Raw genomic sequence first — 11,323 nt, 5'->3', positions numbered from 1 at the left:
TAATACACGAAGTACTGAAGAATACATGTAAAAATACAAAAAGACATTATTACAAAATGGCTACAGACCAGCGAATTAAAAAAAAAAAGTTAAGAATGCATTTTTGAAATCTATGGGATCACTGATGTTACAAACTAGGGTAGCTGGTCCCAATCTCTTTTAGTCGTAGGTAAAAATGAGTCTGTGCAACCAGGTTACTTTTGGGTATGATGACCTTCTGACGGTGATGAAGACGCGCATATATAAACGGTGTGAGACGGATACACAAGAACAGCAACTATGGGTTGTGATATGGACAACATGATTTTAGGGTGCTAAAAGGACACACGCAAGCAAGAAACAAACACAGACACATAGAGAATGCGCTTTATGTGTCGGTGTACGTTTCTTCCTTGCGCGTGCCTTTTTCGCGCGCTAAAATCATGTTGTCCAAATGGCGCCAACTTGCCCAAGAAATTTTATTAAAATGGGTTGTGATATTTTATCTGATGAAAAAGGCACATGTGCGAGAGAGAGAAGGAAGAAAAGTCAGGGAAGTTAAGTAGATCTTGTCCAGTTTACTACCTTACAGGTGAGGGAGAGAGAGAGAGCAACGACACGAGTGTAGATCACAAGTCCACGTGCACTAAGCCAGGTGCCGCGTAGCTACAGTCGGGCACTCCAGTCTGTCGCCCTCATGTACTGCAGAAGAGCTCGAGTGGCTTCCAAGGATGATGAGCGGTGAGGCCAGGCTCGTAAGACCTTTGCTTCGGTAAAAGGCTGATCGTACAATCCATTCAATGCACTCTGGGGAGTCTGGCGTTGCTTATCGAAACGAGATCAGTTGCGCAGGAGATGACCGATGGTCCCTTCACACCTGCACTTAGCATACATGGGTGAGTCAGCCATTCTAATGCGGTATCTGTAGGAGTTAGTGAAGGCTACTCTGACCTCTGCCGACACAGCCGTGTTGCGTCTTGTATGCCAGAGTATTTCCCAGGATTGGCATGTGAATGAAGCTGTAGTATAGTGATTCTTTCACGAAGGTTACGCCGCATATTTGAAGGTATATAGTTAGAAAAGATGAAACGGGGCTGCGCGGATTTTTACTGCCTCGAGGTTTTGGGGTTATGTAGGATGGTGCGGATCCCACAACGACAAGGAATATTCAAGCTGCGGACGAACGTATATACCGGGTGTTTCAGCGAACACTCTAAATTTTTTTTAAATATTGCCTGTGGCAAATAGCACAATTATCGTCCATGAGCTGGTCTACTAGAAAAGGTGGACATTACTTGCGCAACAAATTGAAATGCGCAATTAACTACTTAGGAAAAATCCATTAATTACGTTTTAACTAATTACCTTATGCTACATATTGCAATTTACAAATTCTAGCCGGGGATTTCGTAAGGCCGATCCACTTGGAACGAATTCTCAGGATGACACCAGTTTCGAGATATTAATTCCCGAACTTTGCGGAAAAATGCATTGACGTTCCAGTAACTTCTGTGCTTCAAAGCATAAAACAACGTTTTGGTAACAAAGTGGAACGACAGTGCATATTTATCGCAAGTTTGACAGTGCATATCTCGTAAATGGTGTCATCCGCACCAATTCTTTTCAAGGGGACTATGCCTTGCAGTCTCATCCGCTATAGAATTTGTAAATTGCAATACGTGCCATAAGGCCACTAGTTAAAAATTGAAATAGCGATCTGTTGTTAATTAGTCAATTATGGATTTCATTTCTTTTGCGCAAGTAATGTCCACCTCTTCGAGTAGGCCAGCTCAAGGACTAGAATTGTGCTATCTCCTACAGGCAATTTTTAAAGATTTTTGAAAGTTTTCGCTGAAGCCCCCTGTATGTAGAGTAATGCAGCAGCTTCGCTGACAGCAGCAGTGCGACAAAGTTTAGGCGCAGGTAACCTAGAGTGCGGCTGACTTTTGATTTATTGTGTTCGATGTGTGCATTCGAAGACAAGTCATTGGTTATGTAGACATTGAAGTACTTCTCTGACGCTACTGATACTAGTGGCTGATTGTTTCTGTGATAGGGCTAGGTGCACTATGCTAGTATGAGAAATTCGCATGGCCTTGCACTTTCTGATATTACTTTCCATGTTCCATGTAGGACAACACTCATGTATCGTGCTCAGTTCTGTTTGAAGAAGCGTGAAATCAGAACTATTAGGTATTTTGTGATCTATTGCGCAGCGGTTTGCAAGTAAACAGATTTGAGATGCGATGCTAGTGGCAAGTTATTTATGTATATTAAAACATAGCAGTGGTTCAAGGACAGAACCTTGCGGCACACCCGACAAGACATGTGGGGTTACCAGCCGGACTGTGACGCACTTCAGGCCGTACTGTGGTTGATAGGACGCGCTTGGCCGGAGCTGTTGCCGGCAAGGCTCGGTCCGAGCCGGCAGCGCTCCTCCTCAGTGGCATCGTCGATTTTCAGCATGTTTATCTTGTGTAAGGAGAGAAAGTGGCTAACTTTACCAATAGCTTGAGCGAAATCGAGCACTACGCAGTCAGTAAGAAAACCAGAATCAATGTGGTCATGCAAGTCATTAGTGAAAGATAGCAGTCGAGTGCCATATGAAAAAAAAAGGAACATCCTTAGGAAATTCATGTTGAAGTGGAGTGAAGAAGTTATTGTTCTCCAGAAAGCGTACAAGAAGTGTATATATGATGTGTTCCACTATTTTGCATAGTATCGGAGTAAGTAATATTGACCTGTAAATACGTGGGTTAGACGCTTCAACATATTTGCGAATATGTATGACTTTGCCGATTATGAGGCACGCTGTAGTGCGCTACTCCGGATTTATTTTGACCACCGGAGTTTTTTTTTAAATGTGTTTCTAAAGTTAAGTAGACGAGCGTTTTTCATTCCGCCCCTATGGAAATGCGGCCGCAGCGGCCGGGATCAGTCCCGCGACCTTGAGCTTTACAGTGCGATGCATTAACAACCGCTTCGTGTTGTCCCTTCATTCAAGTCTCGTATTTTGCTTGCGGCAACTTCCAAAAATAAAAAAAAATGCCATATATCCACTAAGCTGCCACGGCGCGTGGTAGATGTGTCCAATAATATATGTCACCCTCACGTGTCACCACTTGCTCCGATTTAGTCTACATATTTGTTTGGAGTTTTCATAATTTTATACGCGTTCGTGATTTGTCACCATTATGATTCCTTTTCTTCCCTTTCCCAGCAATATATAAGGCCACTGCCTCTCTGACTAAAATTTACTTGTGCGTCAGCAGCTGCTCCTCCAATTTATTGTTTTCGTCATGTAGTGAATGTCGGATTGACATATTAATCACTTGTATGTTATGTTTGTAGTTGTGCAATAAGTGCTGGATTAGTTGTCCAGAGCAATCGTGCAACGTACCATTCCTTCCAGCGTGCAAAAAAAAATATCAGTGCCTTGTGGTCTCCCGTTTTGTTAGGATTTAAGCTTACAGTTAGTGGTCAGCGCAATCAAAGTGCGCAGGTATATTACTGAGCGCTCTGTTCAGTAATGTAACCCGCAAGAGGTGTTTTCTAGATTAGCAGCACTAGGAATTGTTAATCCATTTGAGAACACGAGCCAGCTGACAAAGCTCACGAGGAGATGGAAGCGCTTTCTTTATGTTGTAAGAGCACTCCCACCTTCCGAAATGAACCGCCGCAGAAAATATCCCCGTAAAATAATCCCTGCGCTTATGTTACACTTTGTTTTGGCGCGTTCCTTCACCGTCTGACTGCAGCAGCTGGGTAGCTGTACTAGCCGTGAAGTCGACGCGGATGGCAGCCGGTGCCAGGAGGCTCTAAATGCCGCGTCCTACACCGCCTGGCAGCTAAGAGGTTGAGCCAGCTGTGGCCCCTTTGGGAAAGCCTTCTTGCTTTTATCTCTGCTTGGTCTCAGGCGAGGGCAATCGTATTAGGGCTGAACGATTGACCTCCGCGCCGGTGACAGACCTTCTGACGTTGCTCTTTCGCTGCGTCAGTGGCTGCGCTGCCTGTCAATGTCTCGCTCAGGTCTGAGAACTCGAAGGGGCTCTAACAAATTGTTTACTTGCGGATAACTCGCGTGTGAAGTTTGGTCCCTGCAATGTCGGCTATTGCAAAATCTTAGACAAAAAAAACAAAAGGAAACTAAAAAAATGAATGTTACAATATATGCAACGCGCTTGTTGAATCAACTTTAAGAGAAGCGTGAGACGTTGATTGAAATGTTTCAGTTAATAGCTATGAAGACCAACATGCATACCTGCCAACCTGTGAACATTAAAATTGGACACGAGAAGGAAGGAGGAGAGGGAGAGAAGTGAAAGCAAGCATTTTATCAAAGATTGCTATGTTTGTGTTGGTTGTCAGCCTAAAGGTAAATTATCGTTAATAAAGTGCATCTGTATTCCATAAAAGTTGCGCGCTCGGAGAGAGTGGTTGTGAAGATGAAGAGTAAAATAGCGCCTCTTGAAAGGTGACGAGGTGGATACTACCACCACGTCACCCATGTGGCGCGTGTTTCGGCGGAATAAGTCGTCTACGGGATCGGTCCTCTTGGCGAGAATGCGTGCCACAGGAGGTGGGGAGAAAGATTCGCTTTAATATAAACCAATCACGCGCTTTACGGCCCATATTTGTTGGCGTAAGGATATTTAGATACCATTCGTTGTTTCATTGCATAATACGGCGGAGGGCAGAGACGGTTACCGACACAAATGTAAGGCTAGCACGGACGAATATATAAGCCAAGTCGTTATATATGTGCTGTGCTGCGATGAGGTATTCCGCAAGACAGAGATGATCAGCAAAGTCCGGGATGGGTTGGAAATAAAGCTTCGCATAAAGAAGAAACGAAAAAAAGCACAAGGGTGAAGAAAATGTCAGAACACTATGACAAGTCTGCACAGGAAAAGGAAAATCGAGGAAATTAAAAGAAGGGAAAAAGTAATTTCCATGCGCAGAAAGCCCGCGCTCAATATACAAACGTAAGAAGTTGGAGACACGCACCAGTTTCTTTTAATTGGCGCTAACCTACTCTGACCCATACGTGATAATGTAAGGCCCGCGCGCGTGCTTCGACCCGACCCCGGGCACTGATGGAGTCCTCGCACGCGCGGTGAAGGGAACCAAATATAGCCAGCCCGGTTGAAGCCACGTCGCAGCGAAAGGCGTCTCCATCACTGTATTCTGTTCGGCAGCGCGGATAAGGGAGGACGAGCAGAATAACCATGCGGGCAGAAAAACCTACTCCATTGAAAAAGCTGCGCTCCTTCGGAGATAGCCCCAAGACTGCATGTATTTATTTACACTACATTGAGAAGTCCCAGGGTGTGCCAGCAGAGGTATGTATGTATACAGCAAGGCGCGTATGAATTCGCCCTTAGTATTGATCGCTCAGGTGGGAGCACGGTGAGCAGCCCAAAGATATACGGCCAGCTGCGCTTCCGCGATGAATCTGTGTTTTGGGGAGAGACGTGCCTTTTGTACCTCGGGTCTCGTGTGCCTTTGGTGACGTCCTGAAGGCACGGGACCGTAGTGCTAAATGTATCTCAAGCATCCACCGTCTCGAATATCGTTTTATCCTAGCGAAATATCTTGCGACCGTGCGCTGCAGCTACTGCTGCAAAGTGCAAACTCCGTTAAGAATAACAAGTTTTAGCCAATATCTAGTACTCGTGAGTTGACGAGTGTTGTGTCGTGTTTCATATGTACACGGTTAAACATCTGAGGACATGCCGCAGATAAACTGGCATGTTACATTGGTTGCGCCTATAATAAATTCAGCAAGTTTCTTTCGCAGATAAGTTTCTCTCAAAATTGTGTGGCCGAAGACGGGGCGAACCTTCAGTGTCGAGGGCTGTGGTACGCGCTATGGTCACATGGAAGCCGGGCTTCGCGGTCGTGTCGAATGAGATTTTCGGAGGCCACTCGCGAGTTTTCTCACAAAGCAATGAAATTCAGTCTTTGAATTTTACGATGATAGTGAGAACGGTATTACAGCTGAGTGTACGTGTGCATTTTATATCTGTTGAAAAGAATGCTTAAGCACGCAGCATTCGTTGCAGCTACCACTTTTCTGCAGGAGCTTCAAAACCTCTGAGTTCCAGACGCTTCAAGTATCGCTTACAAATATGACGTATAATAATGCATATCATGCAATAATTTACGCAAGCAAAGGTTTGCCTGCATTGGATTATTATTACAGAAATATTATAGTTCAGATTGGTGGTGAGTGCTCGCAGTTATAAAGCATAGAGCAGCTCGTTTTTATACGCACGTCCGCCTCTACGTTGGAGAAACAGAAAATGCCAGGTAAAATGTTGCTCATGCAAGCGCTTCGCAGTGAGCAGTATTAATAACTAATGCAGATATTTTCAGACTTCCCTGCAACAAACAACACTGCGAAACATAGTATAATGATGGTATTTTCATGCAGAAGCTAAGCAATATAGAGCGAAAGACGACCACGAATCGAAACATACAGGTTTTCTCGAAAAGGGAAACCTGGATTTAACACATACGTACTATAAAAATTATATTTTTAAAACAATAATTTGCTTTCCAGAAAACAAGAAATAAGGTTTCGCTTTCGAAGCAAGACACAATGAAAGGCTACGCTGCATAGTACAATGAAACTTGAAAACCCGATGAAAAATGCGGCTGATACACGGCAATAAATTCCAAGATGTTTTATATCTGAGCGGTTATCCGCAGGTGTGCGGAACTTGTTAGGTACAGGCACGGACCACTTGTTTTTGCTTCATCTTGAAAAGGTGGAGCAGCTGAGTAAGATTGTCCCAGAAAAAACCCAATGTGAGCAGCTGGCCGCTGACCCATTTAAAACGTTATTCGTGCGTGTGTGTTGTTGGGGCTTTAAATGCATTCGTTGCGTGTCAGCCATCCAACTTCACATTCGTAGCTTTAAGAAGATCCTCTGCGCAAGAAGAGCTTTAAAAAAGGCCTAACCTGCAAGCAGCTGTCGGATAATTTTCCCTGGCGTGACAGGCACCCCTGCCCTGCCCTGCGGAAACGACAGGAGGAAAGGCGGCCCTCACTCTGGCGCTGATTTTCTGCTGCTTTTTGAGGTCGCGGGGCGCACGGCCCGGGGTAGGAACGAGCAACGGCACAAAGAGCAGCAAAGTTACTCGCTTCCAAGAAGGACAGTGCACTCGTTTACTGCGATAATGCGAGTTACAACAGCAGTTGATGCATGCGTGATGCGGAATGGAATACGTTGGGCATAGATGGCACAATGAAGGTGACACAAAATTATCTACCGGTTGTTGCAATTTTAGTCATATTCACTTTTATTCTGGTTTCCTGCTGTTGTGCTCTGACGGTGTTGATTTGTCTCAGTTCTTTGAACCTTTTCACGGCGCTCGAGCGTTTTGCGCAAGCGTGTGTTTGTGTCTGGGAGGGTAGTGCGTCTGTGCGTCAAAATCATTTGTATCCGGAATTATGGCCACTGATTATGGAAGCTCAGACGAACGCGAAGTGCAGACGTCGTTTCCAAGCGGCAATGTAGACACTTTCGAGACGAAACGATCTAGAAAGAGGCCGAAACGCATTTGTTGAAGAACACGAGACAAGCGTAGTAGTACCCGCCGTGGTTACTTAGTGGCTATGGTGTTGGGCTGCAAGCACGAGGTCGCGGAATCGAATCCCGGCCACGGCGGCCGCATTTCGATGGAGGCGAAACACCCGTGTACTTAGATTTAGGTGCACGTTAAAGAACCCCAGGTGGTCAAAATTATTCGAGAGTCCCTGGGGACACTACGGCGTACCTCGTAATCAGGTCGGGGTTTTGGCAAATAAAACCCCATAATTTAGTTTTTTAAGCGCAGCAGTGAAACACCAGCTGCTCCGCATGTGAAATACCTATCATAGAGAAGAAGTCCTGGCCAAAGATGGAATGTCAGTGAAGGTGGAGAGAGTGAAAGGCAGAGATCAACACAGTACGGAAGTGCCCGACGTGCTGTTTGGCCTTTATGTAAAGGAGGAGAGAAAGGTAACAGGGGGGGGGGGGGGAAGCAAGAGCCAGTGAAGGAAAGTATGTTCCAAACTGTTGAGCGCCACCGACAGTACAAGATCAATGATGCAAGGCTAGGAAATTGTCCAAGACACTAGGGAAAGGGAAGTAAAGTGCAGAAAGGTAAGAGAGAAGGAGAGAAAATGGAACACTTGGTAGACTTCTCTCGACCATATGTGGCCACTGCAGTAGAAGTAATGAAAGCCAGCGTTCAAGCTGCCTTACTAGAATAAGCGGCTTTAATAATTAGTTTTCGTTGTCGCCATCTGAGCGCTCATAGGGGAAGGAGGCAATGCATAGCATGATTTTAGTTGGGAGTGCTGGATTCTAGCATGGCGATGTTATTGTACTGTCCGCGCTTACCTTCCAGAATGTTGTCCTAACAGGTGAAATGTTTTCAGGTTTTGATGGCCATGAACGGCACATTAAAGCCGAAACGCCTTTCAATGGAAAGAGAAACACTTTATTTAAACCCATTTGTTTGAGTGGACCCTCAGTGCCATGTTCCCCTGCCGCTCCACTTTGGGCTGGGCCTGACGTGACGCAGCAGAGTACTCTCAATGGAGATAAACGGCACGCTTTAGGACATGGAAGGACAGGTGCACAACACAAACACATTCCCATTGATGGTTCAAGCTTGCTGTCGCTTTCAGCGTAGAAGGCTCAGCGTAAGTGAGCAATATGTGAACGCGGCGCAAACTGCAAAGCCCAATTTTAAGTTTTATTCTCACCACTTCACCAGCGCCACATAACATTTCTTTATTCAGTTATTGGTGTTAATAAACCGATTTCCATTAAATAAAACCTGCGCAGTATAATACAATGCTTCTATTTTATGTAGTTTCGCCCTGTATCGACATCGGCGCTATACCAGGGATACTTAATCGATAGGTCATTTCATATCAAGTGTTTTTTCAAAGCCAAAATCACTGTCCAATTTTTATTTATTGGAAAACAAAGGTTTTAATTTGATTCGATTTTTGATTTTACAGGTATGCCTCGATAGGCATTGCTTACCACCAATGGGCCCGCGAGAGTCGGTCGCCCAGCAGGCCCTCCGAGTGCGAACAGCTCCAGTTCGAGATTCCCATTCTGGCTACGAGTGATGGATATTTCACTGGACTGCATCTTCTTGCCTGTAACATTTTTAAAGATTGCTGCGTTCGAATACGCTGACCCATGACTTGGAATTCGATGCCGCATATTGTGCCATTGCATTGGTGAAACGCTCATTTGAGCCTGCAGTAAAACGCGCTCCGGACGGGGCCTACGTGGTCTCCTGGGCCCCGCCCGCCGGCTCGCTGGGTCCCTGCCGGCACAGCACCTCGATGACCTGCTGGACGGCCCGGAGTTGTTCGTTTTGGCTTGGCTCCGTGGGGCTGCTCCGAGTCGCGGCGGGATCCTCCCAGGCTTGGCTTCTTCCTGGTACTTGGTGCAATTCCTCAGCATTTTGTGCCAGTAAGCTTCACACATTAACATATTGTTGAAATGAGGGGAGGCATATCGTGCTGCCTTTAAAAACACTTGGATGCAGACGGTGCTTCGCAAAACTTCCACAATATAGAAAAGACAAACCATCACAAAACAAGTTAAAGCTTCAACGGTGCATCGGTATACTGTCAACGCACCGATGACTGAGGATACAATGTGCGCAATGAGCGCGTTTTCTGAGCGCCTTCTCTTTCCTCTGAACTGCAAGCCTATGAAAGTCGTTATAAACAGAAAAGCACCTTTCAAAACACGCGAGCTTCACCTAACATCCAGGGTCAGCCGGTTGGAACATCGGTTGGTTTTCCTTGGTAGTGGGAGTGAGTGAAGGGTAAGGGGGTGATGATATTGAGAGGTCAGACGGCCCCTCAGCTCCCTCGCGCCCCCCCCCCCCCTTTCGAGTGGAGCAACACTTAACAAAGAAAAACAGTAAGCGATGATTAAAAATTCTCACATGAAAGCCAACACACAGAACATTCCATGAACGATGCAGTGCTATGTGCAATGAAATACTATGGCGAGGTCTTTATGCATCTGTGTCACCGTAGAATTGGCGGTCGCGTTGCGCGGGTCGGACCTTACGCTTTTGAAAGGACGTGTACAGGTAGGTTGGTTTGTAATCCCGGTATAGCGTCTATGAGCATCCGCAGTGTTACTGCACAGATGAACTCTTAAAGGAACGCGCACCCTAAATTTCAAAGTGCTGTCTTCCATTGCACTGAATGGATAGCTGCAGGACTAGGCGGCAGTGCACTGGAAGGCGTGTGCAAAAGTGTCTGCTTTCTTCTTTTCAGTCTGGCTCAGCATTTTTCATTTCTCTTTTTCTTTTCCTGCCTTTATCCCTCCGGATTTCACGCTTTGCGTTTCGCAGAGTAATTACGTTATTATGTGGTCCCATTTGTCGCGCGAATTTTGCTTGCCATTTTTGTCCCTCCGAGAAAATTGCCCTGAAAGAAGCAGATGAATAAAAAGAAAGACATTGAGGAAACACGTTTCATTTTCTTTTCGTTCTTCCCTCGGGAATTCAGTCTGGATTATCTTGATTGGCCCCTGTATATATACAGAGCGCACGCGTGTAGGTGGGCGGTAGCGAGAGCGACTTGAATTGTTCTCGTTATTTTGTTCATGGGCTGTACGGTGTCGTAAAATATACGAACTGAACGAACCGCACTTCATCATTGCTCATGTAAGCGTCTTCTCCACCGTTTCAGATTTTCGGGTGACACAAAAAATACATAAAAAGAAAACGTATAAGATGAAAAAAAAGAAGCATCTGCTGGATACGCACAGACGACTTTTTAAGCTCCTAAATAAAAAGACTTCAAGCTCAACAGCACGAACTACTCAGATGTTATATGCAAATGGCAGTAGAGGGGTTCTTGCAGAAGCGACTACTGTGACTGCTTCACTTTGGCCTCAGCTAAGCACTTACTGAACCACGAAGCACGCTTCCTGCGCGAGTACACGCGGGAATGAAGACGCTGCCACGTCTGCGCTTTCTCTGAAATACCCATTAAGTATAAACCCCTTGCAAGCGATGTTGCGCGCGACAGCGACAAGCGATGCGATGGCTGTCGCGTTCGTTCGTCGCATACAAGTTGTACCCCATGCGAGCGACGATTTTGAGCGGCGTCTCCCCGGTGTTGCCGGTATGAAAGTAGCAAAGACGCGTTGAAACTAGCATGACGCGTGCTTTGTTAATTGAAGTTGATGTATCTTTCTGTAAAAAGCAGCATAAAATATTTCTGAAGGTCTTGCAGCAGGTTCTTATCCTTGCAAGTATAAGAATTGAATAGTTTGTTCCTTCCGTGCGACAATCGGTAGTAC

The 11,323-nt window shown here is 45.6% G+C and overlaps 1 long non-coding RNA gene across 1 annotated transcript; it reads left to right on the top strand.

The window, feature by feature from the left end:
• The first annotated feature begins 666 nt into the window (after window positions 1–666).
• On the top strand, window positions 667–10,825 carry LOC142566270 (uncharacterized). Its single transcript, XR_012825007.1, has 3 exons — window positions 667–875; window positions 9,001–9,466; window positions 10,708–10,825. It is a non-coding gene; the product is annotated as an uncharacterized LOC142566270 (long non-coding RNA).
• The last annotated feature ends 498 nt before the right edge of the window (window positions 10,826–11,323 follow it).

The sequence above is a fragment of the Dermacentor variabilis genome, unplaced genomic scaffold, assembly GCF_050947875.1.
Source record: "Dermacentor variabilis isolate Ectoservices unplaced genomic scaffold, ASM5094787v1 scaffold_12, whole genome shotgun sequence".
Lineage (NCBI taxonomy): Eukaryota > Metazoa > Arthropoda > Arachnida > Ixodida > Ixodidae > Dermacentor > Dermacentor variabilis.
This window is presented reverse-complemented; position numbering and strand designations above follow the sequence as displayed.